Source organism: Salvelinus namaycush, chromosome 30 (genome assembly GCF_016432855.1).
Source record: "Salvelinus namaycush isolate Seneca chromosome 30, SaNama_1.0, whole genome shotgun sequence".
In the NCBI taxonomy this organism is placed as follows: domain Eukaryota; kingdom Metazoa; phylum Chordata; class Actinopteri; order Salmoniformes; family Salmonidae; genus Salvelinus; species Salvelinus namaycush.
In genome coordinates this window covers 4,995,225-5,013,182 of record NC_052336.1, presented here as the reverse complement: position 1 = coordinate 5,013,182, position 17,958 = coordinate 4,995,225, and the positions used below count along the sequence as shown (strand labels likewise).

General features: G+C 49.7%; 1 protein-coding gene across 1 annotated transcript in view; it reads left to right on the top strand.

The window, feature by feature from the left end:
• Positions 1-17,958, top strand: part of LOC120024737 (transcription factor Maf-like) — a 165,587-nt gene that overhangs the window by 69,971 nt on the left and 77,658 nt on the right. The window lies entirely within an intron of this gene.

Below are 17,958 nucleotides of genomic sequence, written 5' to 3'. Positions count from 1 at the left end.
TATGTCTATCCTATAGGCAGTCTGTATGTCTGTCTATCCTATAGGCTGTCTGTGTGTATGTCGCCATTGGCCTGTAGCTGCAGGCAGCCCTGGGGAGCCCCAGAGGAGGTCCAATAACGTGTGGCGTGGCGGAGAGCGGAAGCACACTTACAGCTAATTGCTTCCTGTGTTAGTGGCATCCCAAGCCCATCTCAGCACAGCCATCTCTATCTCTCTCTCTCGCCCTCCTCCCCTCCCCTCCCCTCCTCTCCCTCTCTCTCCCTAATACGCCCGCCGAGGGTTTGACACCCCTTAAGCAGCACACATCTGAGCTAACATGTACATTACTGTATGTTTGTGGGCTGCCAGAGAATGGAGTTTGTGAGACTTTTAGTGAAATACAGTAGATCCAGAATGTTGCAAGTTACTCAATTAGTGGATTTCACATACATCACAAAATCCAAAACAAGTCAATTTTACCCAGACCAGATCTCTACAGGGATAATGTTACTGTACCGGTCATGCCCAATTCCTGTCCCATCCAGGCTTTATGACGGTGACCCCCCACCTGGCAGTAAAAAGACCCTCAGGCTGTGCTGTACTTTATCTCTCTGTCTCTACTACTGCTCCCAACACTAAACACACACACAGAAATTCCACCCCCAGCCCTGAGAAGAGGATATGATGGTCGCGGTTACCCCCACAACCTCCTACTAACATGGTTCCTAATGACAGTGGAGGCAGTCCTTAGTCCAGGTAATCTCAGCCTCTTTGCCTATGTGTGTGTCGTAAAGCGGTGCATCTGTAAAAGGGTCCCTCCCTGTGTGGCGGGGTATTAGCCAGAGGGGTGGATGTTTTTTCTGGAGATGTGTTAGCCAGAGGGACAGATATGTTCTCTGGAGGTGTGTTAGTCCTAGTGGTAGATGTGTTCTCTGGAGGTGTGCTGAGAGAGGACAGGGAAGAGGGACAGAAGGACTGTGACCATAGTACAGGAGGAGGGGAGGGGATGCCTGGACTGAGACAGCAGGTGTGGTTATCATGGTAGGAGACCTACTGTCGACCAGTGTTTCATGGTAGCTAGTGGTATCTATGTTTGAGTTCAGATCTTACTGATCCCTGAGAAGGCGTCATGCAAGGCATCTGACCCCTCCCCAGGCCGCTAGACGCCTTGCGTGACAGCTCTGACTAACCCTCCTCCCGTCACCCCCTCCCTCGTCCCTGTGGTCCCCCTCCACAGTGGCTCCAGTGTTGACCCACTCTGTCAGCCTGCCAGCCCAGACCAGGGCCCCATGCTGGCCCCAAGACATTAAACATTCATGGGGGAGAGAGTGAAGGCGAAAGCCAGGCTCCGAGTGGGGCCTGCATTGGCCTAAAGACAGCCTGTAATACCACACCTCTTTTCACACTCTCCACTCCTCCAATCAGTTAGACTAACTGTGTCTGAATGATGTCTGTGATCAACCAGAAACAACCGAATCTATTCAGATCAAGTGGAGGTTGATAAGTAGCTGCTTGCTGCGTCCTGACAATCACACACAGGACAACGTGACTTCCTGGAACTGGCTCTGTGTGTATGAGCGAACGTACACACGAGTGTGTGTGCATGAGCCCTGTCGCGGCACACGGCTGTGTGAGAGGATGTGGTGGGAGGTAGGAGAAGACAAGTTACATGTCTTTTATTATTGGTTACCTCTCCAAAACGCTCAGAGATAAGACCAATATCACCCTATCTCACAAAAGAGGTCTCTGTAGTGCAAATCAATTCTCCTCTTCCTGTTCTTCTCTTCTCTTTTCACCTGTCTTACACACACACACACACACACACACACACACACACACACACACACACACACACACACACACACACACACACACACACACACACACACACACACACACACACACACACACACACACACACACCAATCAGGCCTACTAGTGGTTATAGTTCCTCTGTCAGCGTCTCAACTGGTTGTTTAGGGGACAGATTTGTTTGGGGTCAGTTCTTATACTCAGTGTTGACGAAGAGACCTTAAATATATATCGCTCACACTTTACAAGTCTACCATCGACTGACATACACTGACATTCATTCAACACAGCTAATTATTGCTGTACTGTTTGCACTTGAAGCACAGCGGAATGTTGTGTTACTGGCTTTTAATGTTTGGAATTTATTATCTAAAGGCTTCTACATATCTGGATCAGCTGTCTCTGGGCTCATATTGCCTCCCTGCTCCTAGCTGAAACCTAAACATGTTTTATCCCTTTCATTAATTAAACAGTGTAAGTCAAATACCAGCACTCAGTTCAGGGCCAGCAGAATGTCCGACAGAGAGAGTCAATAAAAACATATCAGCTGAGCGCCAAAGAGAATTGGGCCAAGGGAATGTATTCTCCTCTCACCCTGCCCCATAGCCCTCCCCATAGCCCTGCTCCATAGCCCTGCCCCATAGCCCTGCCCCATAGCCCGTCTCCATAGCCTTTTCCCATAGCCCTGCTCCATAGCCCTGCCCCATAGCCCTGCCCCATAGCCCGTCTCCATAGCCTTTTCCCATAGCCCTCCCCATAGCCCTGCTCCATAGCCCTGCCCCATAGCCCTGCTCCATAGCCCTGCCCCATAGCCCTGCCCCATAGCCCTGCCCCATAGCCCGTCCCCATAGCCTTTTCCCATAGCCCTGCCCCATAGCCCTGCCCCATAGCCCTGCTCCATAGCCCTGCCCCATAGCCCTGCTCCATAGCCCTGCCCCATAGCCCTGCCCCATAGCCCGTCTCCATAGCCTTTTCCCATAGCCCTGCCCCATAGCCCTGCCCCATAGCCCTGCCCCATAGCCCTGCCCTATAGCCCGTCTCCATAGCCTTTTCCCATAGCCCTGCCCCATAGCCCTGCCCCATAGCCCTGCCCTATAGCCCGTCTCCATAGCCTTTTCCCATAGCCCTGCCCTATAGCCCGTCTCCATAGCCCGTCTCCATAGCCCGTCTCCATAGCCCTGCCCCATAGCCCTGTCCCATAGCCCTGCCCCATAGCCCTGCCCCATAGCCCTGCCCCATAGCCCTGCCCTATAGCCCGTCTCCATAGCCTTTTCCCATAGCCCTGCCCTATAGCCCGTCTCCATAGCCCGTCTCCATAGCCCGTCTCCATAGCCCTGCCCCATAGCCCTGTCCCATAGCCCTGCCCCATAGCCCTGCCCCATAGCCCTGTCCCATAGCCCTGCCCTATAGTCCGTCTCCATAGCCTTTTAACCATAGCCCTGCCCTATAGCCCGTCTCCATAGCCCGTCTCCATAGCCCGTCTCCATAGCCCTGCCCCATAGCCCTGCCCCATAGCCCTGCCCCATAGCCCTGCCCTATAGCCCGTCTCCATAGCCTTTTCCCATAGCCCTGCCCCATAGCCCTGCCCCATAGCCCTGCCCCATAGCCCTGCCCTATAGCCCGTCTCCATAGCCCGTCTCCATAGCCCGTCTCCATAGCCCTGCCCCATAGCCCTGCCCCATAGCCCTGCCCTATAGCCCGTCTCCATAGCCTTTTCCCATAGCCCTGCCCTATAGCCCGTCTCCATAGCCCGTCTCCATAGCCCGTCTCCATAGCCCTGCCCCATAGCCCTGTCCCATAGCCCTGCCCCATAGCCCTGTCCCATAGCCCTGCCCTATAGCCCGTCTCCATAGCCTTTTAACCATAGCCCTGCCCTATAGCCCGTCTCCATAGCCTTTTCCCATAGCCCTGCCCTATAGCCCGTCTCCATAGCCCATCTCCATAGCCCGTCTCCATAGCCCGTCTCCATAGCCCGTCTCCATAGCCTTGCTCCATAGCCCTGCCCCATAGCCCGTCTCCATAGCCTTTTCCCATAGCCCTGCCCTATAGCCCGTCTCCATAGCCTTGCTCCATAGCCCTGCCCTATAGCCCGTCTCCATAGCCCGTCTCCATAGCCCTGCCCCATAGCCCTGTCCCATAGCCCTGCCCCATAGGCCGTCTCCATAGCCTTTTCCCATAGCCCTGCCCCATAGCCCGTCTCCATAGCCTTTTCCCATAGACCTGCCCCATAGCCCTGCCCTATAGCCCGTCTCCATAGCCCGTCTCCATAGCCCGTCTCCATAGCCCTGCCCCATAGCCCTGTCCCATAGCCCTGCCCCATAGCCCTGCCCCATAGCCCTGCCCTATAGCCCGTCTCCATAGCCTTTTCCCATAGCCCTGCCCCATAGCCCTGCCCCATAGCCCTGCCCTATAGCCCGTCTCCATAGCCTTTTCCCATAGCCCTGCCCTATAGCCCGTCTCCATAGCCCGTCTCCATAGCCCTGCCCCATAGCCCTGTCCCATAGCCCTGCCCCATAGCCCTGTCCCATAGCCCTGCCCTATAGCCCGTCTCCATAGCCTTTTAACCATAGCCCTGCCCTATAGCCCGTCTCCATAGCCTTGCTCCATAGCCCTGCCCTATAGCCCGTCTCCATAGCCCGTCTCCATAGCCCGTCTCCATAGCCTTGCTCCATAGCCCTGCCCCATAGCCCTGCCCCATAGCCCTGCCCCATAGTCCGTCTCCATAGCCTTTTCCCATAGCCCTGCCCTATAGCCCATCTCCATAGCCCTGCCCTATAGCCCGTCTCCATAGCCCGTCTCCATAGCCCTGTCCCATAGCCCTGCCCCATAGCCCGTCTCCATAGCCTTTTCCCATAGCCCTGCCCCATAGCCCGTATCCATAGCCTTTTCCCATAGCCCTGCCCTATAGCCCGTCTCCATAGCCTTGCTCCATAACCTTGCTCCATAGCCCTGCCCTATAGCCCGTCTCCATAGCCTTTTCCCATAGCCCTGCCCCATAGCCCTGCCCCATAGACCTGCCCCATAGCCCGTCTCCATAGCCTTTTCCCATAGCCCTGCCCCATAGCCCTGCCCCATAGCCCTGCCCTATAGCCCGTCTCCATAGCCTTTTCCCATAGCCCTGCCCCATAGCCCTGCCCCATAGCCCTGCCATATAGCCCGTCTCCATAGCCTTTTCCCATAGCCCTGCCCTATAGCCCGTCTCCATAGCCCGTCTCCATAGCCCGTCTCCATAGCCCTGCCCCATAGCCCTGTCCCATAGCCCTGCCCCATAGCCCTGTCCCATAGCCCTGCCCTATAGCCCGTCTCCATAGCCTTTTAACCATAGCCCTGCCCTATAGCCCGTCTCCATAGCCTTGCTCCATAGCCCTGCCCTATAGCCCGTCTCCATAGCCCGTCTCCATAGCCCGTCTCCATAGCCTTGCTCCATAGCCCTGCCCCATAGCCCTTCCCCATAGTCCGTCTCCATAGCCTTTTCCCATAGCCCTGCCCTATAGCCCGTCTCCATAGCCCTGCCCTATAGCCCGTCTCCATAGCCCGTCTCCATAGCCCTGTCCCATAGCCCTGCCCCATAGCCCGTCTCCATAGCTTTTTCCCATAGCCCTGCCCCATAGCCCGTATCCATAGCCTTTTCCCATAGCCCTGCCCTATAGCCCGTCTCCATAGCCTTGCTCCATAGCCCTGCTCCATAGCCCTGCCCTATAGCCCGTCTCCATAGCCTTTTCCCATAGCCCTGCCCCATAGCCCTGCCCCATAGACCTGCCCCATAGCCCGTCTCCATAGCCTTTTCATATAGCCCTGCCCCATAGCCCTGCCCCATAGCCCTGCCCTATAGCCCGTCTCCATAGCCTTTTCCCATAGCCCTGCCCCATAGCCCTGCCCTATAGCCCGTCTCCATAGCCTTTTCCCATAGCCCTGCCCTATAGCCCTGCCCTATAGCCCGTCTCCATAGCCCTGCCCTATAGCCCTGCTCCATAGCCCTGCTCCATAGCCCTGCCCTATAGCCCGTCTCCATAGCCTTTTAACCATAGCCCTGCCCTATAGCCCATCTCCATAGCCCGTCTCCATAGCCTTCCCCCAATTGCTTCAGGGGCGGCAGGTAGCCTAGTGGTTAGGGCGTTGGGCCAGTAACCGAAAGGTTTCTAGATCGAATCCCCTAGCTGACAAGGTATAAATCTGTCGTTCTGCCCCTGAACAACCCACTGTACCTAGGCTGTCATTGTAAATAAGAATTTGTTCTTAACTGACTTGCCAAGTTAAACAAAGTGAAAGCCCTGCCCCATAGCTTGTCTCCATAGCCTTGCATCACAGACCACATGTGCTGGGGGGAGGCCATGCCAGGATCTGAAGTCCATGCTGTAAATGTATTTATAGAGTGAAATGATGTGAGCCGTGCCCGGGTATCAAGCCCGTGAGAGAACGGATGACTGTAATGTGTGTGCTCCTTTTTATGCCTGTGTTCTCCATTGTTTATGTGTGGCTGAAGCAGGCTTGTGTTAATCAGGATCATGGCTGATTATGCTGCCGTAGGGCATAGTGGGTTTATGGCTAATGCTGGGCTGGCCGTGGGTCATGTTGGCTGAGGGGAGTGTTGGGTCCTGGGAGTGTCTGCTGGCCTGGGTTAGACCAGACCAGGCTCCCTCCCTCTGCCCTGCCAATGGCCATCACCAGCCACAACACCCTCAGGACTACTGCCCAGGAATACTGCCCAGGACTACTGTTACAATGTTCTCTTCTACACTGGTCCTGGCACTGTACTTAAAACAGGGGCAACACATATTCTTTAGGGCTCATTTTACTACAAGAAAGTTTAGGAAAGCACTTAGAATAATACAGACAAAAATATGGTCATAATAATGAAATAAAATGAAATACTAGGAACTTCTGTTTTATTTTATTTTTCAACCAATCTGATGTGATAAAGTAATCTTTAAATGAAACCTCTTTATTCTACATGCCATTTAGCAGACACTTTTATCCTAAGCATTACTAAGGTATAATAAAACTTAATCTTTGGAGATGAGCTTGATTCCGTTTCCCCCATAACGAGCTGCGTGGAAATCACATGACAATATCATCTAATCACAGTGCCTTATAATCACACCTCAGAGCAACACAACATGCCAGGCAGAATAAATAAGAAGAACTAAATAAATGATCAGTGATTGTTTGGCTCTAAGTGCAGTTAGCTCAGCTTCCTGATTTAGTCGAAGCCTTCAGCCATCCCTCAGCGGAGGACTGGTCTTAGCGGAAGAGAATCGGCTAAAAAGACCCATTTGTCTTTATACCTTCAATATTCGATGAGAGACGTTAATTGCATCGCGCTGAAAGAAAAGGAGGGAGGAGGGGAGGGAGGGATAAAGGGAGGGATATACTGGCTAATGGTCCGTAGGGGGAAAAGAAAGGAGGGAGAAAAGAAAAGGGGATTTATGTTAGAAAGTTAGAGCATATCCTCGGGAGGTTCCTTTCTCCTCCCCCCGTGTGTGTTTTTCTTTTACCTGTGTACGTCTCTAAGCGCTAATGCTCATTAGCCAGTCTGTGTGATGATAGCTCAGGATTACTGGTAGCGTCAGCTAGCGACCATCACCGCGAGCACTCTGGCTAAGGAGAGAGGCTTCCAATAGTTACGCACCACTCTGCTCTTGTCAGCCGGAATCGAGCGCTCTCCTTAATTCAGTCTTTCTTGGGGTTTTTTGGTGGGGGGTTTTACCTCAAAAGTTTGTTGGAAAGATATCTACGAATGAAGTCGCTCAAGGTGCACCGCTTTTCATTTTAAAGAGGAATTTAGGGGATGCATATGCATTAGAAAAGTCTTTGTGTGGAGAAAGTGCCAGCGCAGCACTTCACTTTGCCTTCTTCCCATCCTTCCTCTCCTACTCTCTTCTTTCTCTTTAATCTAGGGCTTAGTCCTGATATCTCACTCCGTGATTATCATTTCTCCTGGTCCTCACTGATCTGGAAACAGTGGATAAGCATTATCAATTTGGTCTAAACTCTCTCTAAAACTTCTGCAGTGAAGTCAGTTAGGGCAAGGACATTGGACATACAGTGCCTTGCAAAAGTATTCACCAACTTGGCGTTTTTCCTATTTTGTTGCATTACAACGTGTAATTTAAATTGATTTTTATTTGGATTTCATGTAATGGACATACACAAAATAGTCCAAATTGGTGAAGTGAAATGGAAAAAAGAACTTGTTTAAATAAATTCTAAAACAAAATTTACGGAAAAGTGATGCGTGCATATTCACCCCCTTTGCTATGAAGCCCCTAAATTAGATCTGGTGCAACCAATTACCTTCAGAAGTCACATAGTTAGATTGAACACAGGTGGACTTTTTAACTAAGTGTCACATGATCTGTCACATGATCTCAGTATTTATACACCTGTTCTGAAAGGCCCCAGATTCTGCAACACCACTAAGCAAGGGGCACCACCAAGCAAGTGGCACCATGAAGACCAAAAAGCTCTCCAAACAGGTCAGGGACAAAGTTCTGGAGAAGTACAGATCAGGGTTGGGTTATAAAAAAATATCAGAAACTTTGAACATCGCATGGAGCACCATTAAATCCATTATTTAAAAAAATTGAAAGAATATGGCACCACAACAAACCTGCCAATAGAGGGCCGCACAACAAAACTCACGGACCAGGCAAGGAGGGTATTAATCAGAGAGGCAACAAAGAAACCAAAGATAATCCTGAAGGAGCTGCAAAGCTCCACACCAGAGATTGGAGTGCCTGTCCATAGGACCACTTTAAGCCGTACACTCCACAGAGTTGGGCTATCAGGAAGAGTGGCCAGAAAAAAATAAGCAAACATGTTTGGTGTTCGCCAAAAGGCATGTGGGAAACTCCCCAAACATATGGAAGAAGGTACTCTGGTCAGATGAGACTAAAATAGAGCTTTTTGGCCATCAAGGAAAACGCTATGTCTGGCGCAAACCCAACACCTCTCATCACCCCGAGAACACCATACAGTGGAGCATGGTGGTGGCAGCATCATGCTGTGGGGATGTTGTTCATCGGCAGGTACTGGAAAACCTGGTCAGAATTGAAGGAATGATGGATGGAGCTAAATACAGGGAAATTATTTTTTACCCCTTTTTTCTCCCCAATTGGTAGTAGTTACAGTCTTGTCTCATCGCTGCAACTCCTGTACAGACTCGGGAGAGGCGAAGGTCGAGAGCCATGCATCCTCCGAAACACAACCCAACCTAGCCGCACTGCTTCTTGACACAATGCACATCCAATCTGGAAGCCAGCCGCACCAATGTGTCAGAGGAAACACCGTACACCTGGCGACCTGGTCAGCATGCACTGCGCCCGGCCTGCCACAGGAGTCACTAGTGCGCGATGAGACAAGGATATCCCTGCCAGCCAAACCCTCCCTAACCCGGACGACGCTGGGCCAATTATGCGTCGCCCCATGGACCTCCCGGTCGCAGCCGGCTGCGACAGAGCCTGGGCTCGAACCCAGAATCTCTGGTGGCACAGCTAGCCTTAGACCACTGCGCCACCCGGGAGGCCAATACAGGGAAATTCTTGAGGGAAACCTGTTGCAGTCTTCCAGAGATTTGAGACTGGGACGGAGGTTCACCTTCCAGCAGGACAATGTCCCTAAGCATACTGCTAAAGCAACACTTGAGTGGTTTAAGAGGAAACATTTAAATGTCTTGGAATGGCCTAGTCAACGCCCAGAACTCAATCCAATTGAGAATCTGTGGTATGAGTTAAAGATTGCTGTACACCAGCGGAACCCATCCAACTTGAAGGAGCTGGAGCAGTTTTGGCTTGAAGAATGGGCAAAAATCCCAGTGGCTAGATGTGCCAAGCTTATAGAGACATACCCCAAGAGACTTGCAGCTGTAATTGCTGCAAAAGATGGCTCTATAAAGTATTGACTTTGGGGGGGTGAATAGTTATGCACGTTCAAATGTTCAGTTTTTTTATCTTATTGCTTGTTTCACAATAAAACATATTTTGCATCTTCAAAGTGGTAGGCATGTTGTATAAGTCAAATGATACAAACCCCTCAAAAATATATTTTAATTAAAGGTTGTAAGACAACAAAATAGGAAAAATGTCAAGGTGGGTGAATACTTTCGCAAGCCACTATATTAGACAAAGGGACAACTTTCAGATATTCCGCTTCACCCAAGCGTTTTCAATTATGAAGCCCTCAGGTCCTCACAGTGCTGTAAAGGTTGTGTGCAGTCGCACTTACCGACAACACAGGGCAGTGTATCTGATCCCTCCACCCTAAGGCCACAGGGCATGCACTTGCCTCCTGTCAGCTCAACTCCACCCCCCACACCAACCCTACAATCAACCCTTCACTCTCCGCCTGTCTACAGCATACTACTGGTTATAAGCTATCTTCATAAATCATGTGTAGTACAGACTAAAGCTATAAAGATGGGGTCCTTACCACTAAGGGAACAGCTTTACCTGTGTTTAGCTTTGAGCAGTGTGTGTGTGTGTGTGTGTGTGTGTGTGTGTGTGTGTGTGTGTGTGTGTGTGTGTGTGTGTGTGTGTGTGTGTGTGTGTGTGTGTGTGTGTGTGTGTGTGTGTGTGTGTGTGTGTGTGTGTGTGTGTGTGTGTGTGTGTGAATGCTTGTGGTTAGGTCAAATTTGATTCTTTTTCAGTTTTTTATTTGACATATGCATGCAATAGCGATATTCATAAATACACTATCACAGCTCACAATCACACAAAGACATTCCCTTTTGATATATGCATGAGTGTGTCCATGTCTGCTTGCAACCAGCATTCGATATCCCATTGCCTCTCGATGTGTGTGTTTGAGTCTTTTTATTAAGGTGTGTGCGGATGTGTATGTGTTTGTGTGTGTGTGTGTGTGTGTGTGTGCGCATGTGAGTGTGATTATGTGTGTGTTTGTGTATGTGAGTGTGTGCTCACTGCTGCTCCGGTTTTGTCTTTGGGGATCATTTACAGCTCTCAACATTTTTATAACAGCCCATTTGGTGCTATTTATATTGATCACACAGGCTGCCAAGCACAAGTACTGGCTCTGAATACAGGCTTCTCCTGAATCACACCATTTCTCTGCCCTCGGACCAGCTTTGTTCTGTTACGCTCTCTCTCTCTCTCTCTCTCTGTAAAACAACTATCTTCCTCTCTGTTGCTTACAGCCCAATCACCTCTCTCATAAACCTAGTGTGTCTGCAACGGTCTCAATGACCCTGTATGTTTGTCTCGAAAGGGGAAAGGAGAACGTTACACTTCACAGATGGCAGAAGGATCGTGTTGTGGCTTGCTGAGACGATTTGTCATAGATCAAGCTTCGTCTTCGTTGGGGACAGAGGCATGCATGTAGGCTGTTGCGCTGTATATCACTCAGCCCTGTATCATGTTCACTAGAGGTGCTGTAAGTCTGTGCCTCAGTCTGCCAGTGGCATATCCCCATGTGTTTCACTCCTTCTCTTTTTTATGTCCTTCGTTCTCTTTCTCTCGCTCTCTCCTGTTCTTGTTCTTTCTCTCCCTCTCTCTCTTGCTCTCTTTCTCTTTCTCATTCTCTCTCTCTCATTCTCTCTCTCTCTTGCTCTCTCTCTCTTTCTCGTTCTCTCTCTCGTTCTCTCTCTCTCTTCTGATGGGCATATAATTAAATGTTCCACATCCATGTCCCTGACATTCACTCTGGGTCTAAGTGTGGATAAGATGTATGACATCGAAAGCTCCTTTTTATTATCCTTAATTGAATTATATGTTCACACTGTTGATTGAGTCTCACTCAAATTTAACTGCAGCCATGAATGTAAGTTGTGAAAAAAATTGATATGTCTTTATTTGTCCGGGGTCCATATGCTGTATGAAGTGACAATTTGAATGGCATGAATGTGTTATGATGAACTCAATACCAGTCTGGACACATACCTCTATAATACCCTTTTCCCCCTCACTAATTGGGGGGAAACCTAATACTGGGCTCTATCAATAGGACACTCTGCTCAGCTGTGGATGAGTGTCCCTGTGGTGGGGAAACAACATTCCATCCTTAAGCCTGACCCTAGTACAGTGGTTAGTGACCACATTCTAAATCCTGCACTTGGGCCCTGCTACAGCACCTTGAGTGCCATCGGACGCATTAGCATGTGTGTGTGTCCGCCTGTCAGTTCCACTGTAACATAACCTCGTGGAGGGTTCTGGTTTGGTCAGGCCTCATGGATCACTTTAGTCCTGGTGGCCTTTGAGCCTCCTCCACTTGTCCTGAGCAGGAATGTGTGAGCAGTTTGGAGTTCCTGGAGCGGCTGGCTTAGAGCTCCCTCCCTGTTGTGGAGACACTCAAGGAGGCCCTCAATGCTCCTGTTTCTCCCAGTGGAAAAGCAGACGGATAGCAATGAAGGGTTGGGCAGCCAGGGGCAAGGCAGGGCGAGGCTTTGTCAGCACTGGTGAAGGGTGTGGGGTCAAAGATGAGGGTGAGAGGGGACAGGGGCAGGGGAACAGTGGAAACTAGGTTTGGCACCCTCTTAGATCCCAAGGCGACTTAGAGAACAGCAACACAATCTATCTTTCTTTCCCCTCTTTCTGGTCTCTTACTTTACTATTTTAATTTCCTTCTTTTCTTTTCCTTTCTGTTTATTTTCTGTCTTTCATTCTGAAGGAGAAGGATGATTTAGGTCATGACTTCCTCTGGACTGCTTACATGGTGTAGGGTGTGTGTCTCTGGACTGAGTGCATGGTGTGTGTAGGTAAGGAAAGGCCTTCTCTGGTCTGTGGTTATCTCCTAGAACAGTGCAGTTAGACTGGCATCAAAGACCAAGTGTCTCTTGTATGTCTCTGGACTGATTACACAGTGCAGGGTGTGTGTCTCTGGACTGATTACAGGGTGCAGGGTGTATGTCTCTGGACTGATTACTGATTACATGGTGCAGGGTGTATATCCCTGGACTGAGTGCATGATGCAGGGTGTATGTCTCTTGACTGATTACATGGTGTAGGGTGTATATCCCTGGACTGATTACATGGTGCAGGGTCTATGTCTCTAGACTGATTCCATGGTGCAGGGTGTGTGTCTCTCAGCTGATTACATGGTGCAGGGTCTGTGTCTCTAGACTGATTACATGGTGCAGTGTGTGTGTCTCTGGACTGATTACATGGTGCAGGGTCTATGTCTCTAGACTGATTACATGGTGCAGGGTCTGTGTCTCTAGACTGATTACATGGTGCAGGGTCTATGTCTCTAGACTGATTACATGGTGCAGGGTCTATGTCTCTAGACTGATTACATGGTGCAGGGTCTATGTCTCTAGACTGATTACATGGTGCAGGGTCTATGTCTCTAGACTGATTACATGGTGCAGGGTGTGTGTCTCTGGACTGATTACATGGCGCAGGGTGTATGTCTCTAGACTGATTACATGGTGCAGGGTCTATGTCTCTATACTGATTACATGGTGCAGGGTGTGTGTCTCTGGACTGATTACATGGCGCAGGGTCTATGTCTCTAGACTGATTACGTGGTGCAGGGTGTGTGTCTCTAGACTGATTACATGGTGCAGGGTCTATGTCTCTAGACTGATTACATGGTGCAGGGTGTGTGTCTCTGGACTGATTACATGGCGCAGGGTCTATGTCTCTAGACTGATTACGTGGTGCAGGGTGTGTGTCTCTTGACTGATTACATGGTGCAGGGTCTATGTCTCTGGACTGATTACATGGTGCAGGGTCTATTTCTCTGGACTGATTACATGGTGCAGGGTGTATGTCTCTGGACTGATTACATGGTGCAGGGTGTGTGTCTCTAGACTGATTACATGGTGCAGGGTGTATGTCTCTGGACTGATTACATGGTGTGGTGTGTGTCTCTGGACTGATTACATGGTGCAGGTTGTGTGTCTCTGGACTGATTACATGGCGCAGGGTCTATGTCTCTAGACTGATTACGTGGTGCAGGGTGTGTGTCTCTAGACTGATTACATGGTGCAGGGTCTATGTCTCTAGACTGATTACATGGTGCAGGGTGTGTGTCTCTGGACTGATTACATGGTGCAGGGTCTATGTCTCTAGACTGATTACATGGTGCAGGGTCTATGAATCTAGACTGATTAAATGGTGCAGTGGGTGTGCCTCTAGACTGATTACATGGTGCAGGGTCTATGTCTCTATACTGATTACATGGTGCAGGGTCTATGTCTCTAGACTGATTACATGGTGCAGGGTATATGTCTCTTGACTGATTACATGGTGCAGGGTCTATGTCTCTTGACTGATTACATGGTGCAGGATCTATGTCTCCAGACTGATTACATGGTTCAGGGTCTATGTCTCTGGACTGATTACATGGTGCAGGATCTATGTCTCCAGACTGATTACATGGTTCAGGGTCTATGTCTCTGGACTGATTACATGGTGCAGGGTCTATGTCTCTGGACTGATTACATGGTGCAGGGTCTATGAATCTAGACTGATTACATGGTGCAGTGTGTGTGTCTCTAGACTGATTACATGGTGCAAGGTCTATGTCTCTAGACTGATTACATGGTGCAGGGTATATGTCTCTTGACTGATTACATGGTGCAGGGTCTATGTCTCTAGACTGATTACATGGTGCAGGGTCTATGTCTCTAGACTGATTACATGGTGCAGGGTGTGTGTCTCTCAGCTGATTACATGGTGCAGGGTGTATGTCTCTAGACTGATTAAATGGTGCAGGGTTTATGTCTCTAGACTGATTACATGGTGCAGGGTGTATGTCTCTGGACTGATTACATGGTGCAGGGTGTATGTCTCTGGACTGATTACATGGTGCAGGGTGTGTGTCTCTGGACTGATTACATGGTGCAGGGTGTATGTCTCTGGACTGATTACATGGTGCAGGGTGTATGTCTCTGGACTGATTACATGGTGCAGGGTGTATGTCTCTGGACTGATTACATGGTGCAGGGTGTATGTCTCTGGACTGATTACATGGTGCAGGGTGTATGTCTCTGGACTGATTACATGGTGCAGGGTGTGTGTCTCTGGACTGAGTGCATGGTGTGTGTGGGTGAGGAAAGGCCTTCTCTGTTCTGTGGTTATCTCCTAGAGCAGTGCAGTTAGATGGGCATCAAAGACCAAGCACCTTGACTTGAATTACTGTATCTCTGTCTACGAAGTGCAGTGGGTTGGCACATGATGGCAGTTTAAAAGCCCTGTATCCTGTCCTATCAAAGCTTTATGAGCCCAGGTGGACCGTAAAAAGACAAAGACCTCATGGCCTTGGGCTGGTCAGTGGGCCAGAGAGGGCTGAGGAGGGCTTGGAGGGGTTGATGATTGCTGGGGAGGGCCGGAGGGGGCTTGGGAGGGCCTGAGGGGGCTTGGGAGGGTTGAGGAGGGTATGGAAGGTTTGAAGAGGGCTGGAAAAGGTTGAGGAGGACTTGGGAGGGTTGAGGAGGACTTGGGAGGGTTGAGGAGGGCTGGGGAGAGTTGAGGAGGGCTGGGGAGGGTTGAGGGGGGCTGGGGAGAGTTGAGGAGGGCTGGGGAGAGTTGAGGAGGGCTGGGGAGGGTTGAGGGGGGCTGGGGAGTGTTGAGGGGGGCTGGGGAGTGTTGCGGGCCAGAGAGTTCAGTCTCATCTGGGTCAACGTCTTCTGACATGATAATGGATTGTAGGGTGACTTATGTAACACACACAACCAACTCCTGTCCAATCCCACACACGCATCATACCTCTGTTGACCACCTTGAGCTTCCTGTAACATTCCCAAACTATTCTCACTTCCAAGAAAACATGCACGCGCACACACACACACACACAAACACACACACACACACTCGCTCTACTGTGATTGTTTCCAGTCTGAGACATACCTGTGTCCAGGTTGCTGACAGATACATGGGTTGGTGTGTGTGTTTGTTTTCTCAGTAGGGGTCTTTGGGCTGCAGGAGGAAGCCATGCTAGAGATATCTATGTTTGGACAGAATGGCCACAATAACACTCTCTAAAGTAGGGATTTTTTCAATTTATTTTGAGCAAAGAGAACATGTGGTCTGTCGTTTGCACCACAGCATATGCATGACACATATTTTGACACATCTTCATGCATTTTCCTTGATCACTACTTGATTATAATTCTAGCTGGCTGACTTCCCTAGCAGGTTAAGTGTAGTGTTATAGTGAGTGATAATAGCCGGCTCATCCTCTCAGCTAATGAGTTAATGGGAGCAGGGTGATGGTGATATCCATCCAGTACAGGGAGACGAAGAGCCGTGTACAGCCCACAGACAGCTTTAGACACAATGGGAACAATCACAGACAGGCCTGCCTGGGCATCTGCTTCCATAGGGATCCCACTGAGTGAGAACACACATTTAACCATCTGTAGCTCAAAGACACACAGGGAACAGAGGAGGAGAGAAGGAGAGTGGAGAAAAAATGAGTGCTATTTTGGATGAGTTGCAAGAGGTGACGTCTTCAATCTGTGCCTGTGGGAAGAAAGTTTATCAGAGTGGATTATTGAACGTGTGCGATGGTGTGTGTGTGTCTGTGGGAAATTGAAGTATGTGTGTGTGCGTGTGTGCGCACATGCAGGTGCACTTGCACAGGTGTGCATGTATTCCTTAAAAGTCATAAGTTACAATGCATTTGTAGTCTGCTATGGATGAGCCAAACTAGGGACTAAAGACACATTAACAAAGAACTAGTAGAACACAGTAGAATCACACCCAGCTGTCATGATGAAATGAGATTGACCTAACTGAAACACTGAAGGTCACGTGACTCAATGGCCTGTACTGAGCAGTGTGTTCACGCACTGTTTCTGGAGAGGATGAGCGAGCTTAAAAGCTTCTGACAGTAAGATGTGAATCATCAGTGGTTTCATCAGAACATCACGCCCACCAGGGACCTCGGGAGAGCGTTGTGACCGCTCCCGCTCCCTGTATTCTAGTAATCCGTGGACCAACCAAAACCTCACTCCCTTTTCTACATGACACAGCATTGCTGTATAACTTGGGCTTCTGGAGAGTGCAGCGTTCAAGTGAAAAGTAAAGAGTAAAGCCAGTTCCCTCAGTTACATTTACAGTATTTACATGATCATCAACCATGACCTTAATTATATGAAATACGTAGTTGTTTTTACTCTGCTTGTAACCTTAACAAAGGTCAACTCTAGCGCTCCCGTTAACCCATCTCTTTCACACACCTCTGAAGCTCTTAAATAAACAGACAGCGGATTTCAAGGCGTGTGTGTGGTGGAGGGGGTCATATAGAAGCTCAGAGGTGTGTCTATGGTGGAGGGGGTCATATAGTTACTCAGAGGTGTGTCTGTGGTGGAGGGGTTCACAAAGAAACTCAGAGGTGTGTCTATGGTGGAGGGGGTCATATAGAAACTCAGAGGTGTGTCTGTGGTGGAGGGGGTCATATAGAAGCTCAGAGGTGTGTCTGTGGTGGAGGGGGTCATATAGAAGCTCAGAGGTGTGTCTGTGGTGGAGGGGGTCATATAGAAACTCAGAGGTGTGTCTATGGTGGAGGGGGTCATATAGAAACTCAGAGGTGTGTCTGTGGTGGAGGGGGTCATATAGAAACTCAGAGGTGTGTCTATGGTGGAGGGGATCATATAGAAGCTCAGAGGTGTGTCAGTGGTGGAGGGGGTCATATAGAAACTCAGAGGTGTGTCTGTGGTGGAGGGGGTCATATAGAAACTCAGAGGTGTGTCTATGGTGGAGGGGGTCATATAGAAGCTCAGAGGTGTGTCTGTGGTGGAGGGGGTCATATAGAAACTCAGAGGTGTGTCTATGGTGGAGGGGGTCATATAGAAACTCAGAGGTGTGTCTATGGTGGAGGGGGTCATATAGAAACTCAGAGGTGTGTCTATGGTGGAGGGGGTCATATAGAAGCTCAGAGGTGTGTCTGTGGTGGAGGGGGTCATATAGAAGCTCAGAGGTGTGTCTATGGTGGAGGGGGTCATATAGAAACTCAAAGGTGTGTCTGTGGTAGAGGGGGTCATATAGAAACTCAGAGGTGTGTCTATGGTGGAGGGGGTCATATAGAAACTCAGAGGTGTGTCTATGGTGGAGGGGTCATATAGAAACTCAGAGGTGTGTGTGTGTGTGTGTGTGTGTGTGTGTGTGTGTGTGTGTGTGTGTGTGTGTGTGTGTGTGTGTGTGTGTGTGTGTGTGTGTGTGTGTGTGTGTGTGTGTGTGTGTTTGTTGGCACACTTACATTACCTCT